The following is a 403-nucleotide window of genomic DNA, read 5'->3' as shown; positions in this document are numbered from 1 at the left end:
TTAATAGTGGCCCCAAACCTTCCAGAAAGCATAATTAAAGTCAGTGACTGCGTGTGGATGGTTCACCAGTGTAAATGAATGAAAAGCTAATGAGTGTGATGCTGTAAAGAAAAGAATTGAAAAGACCACCATATGAACAACACAAACGTTTAATTATTAAATGTTGGTTTTATTATTTTTTCTAAATCTTTTTTCTCATTTTGTTTTGGTTTTTTTTGTTTTTTTCCAAAGTCGCTTGATAATCTTGACAAAATTGCAACATATTCCATACTTTTCAAACTGACGGTGTGTCTGTTGCTATTCCAGATTCGCTGTGGAGGGAAAATTTGTGCACCGTTCTGGACAGGTTAAGTCCTAAAATGACGAAAGCAGCTTTGACCGTACAAGAAAAAAAAAAAAAAGA

The sequence above is a fragment of the Pundamilia nyererei genome, unplaced genomic scaffold, assembly GCF_000239375.1.
Source record: "Pundamilia nyererei isolate P.nyererei 1_Seehausen unplaced genomic scaffold, PunNye1.0 scaffold00005, whole genome shotgun sequence".
NCBI classification, from domain to species: Eukaryota; Metazoa; Chordata; class Actinopteri; order Cichliformes; family Cichlidae; genus Pundamilia; species Pundamilia nyererei.
Note: the sequence above shows the minus strand (reverse complement) of the source record.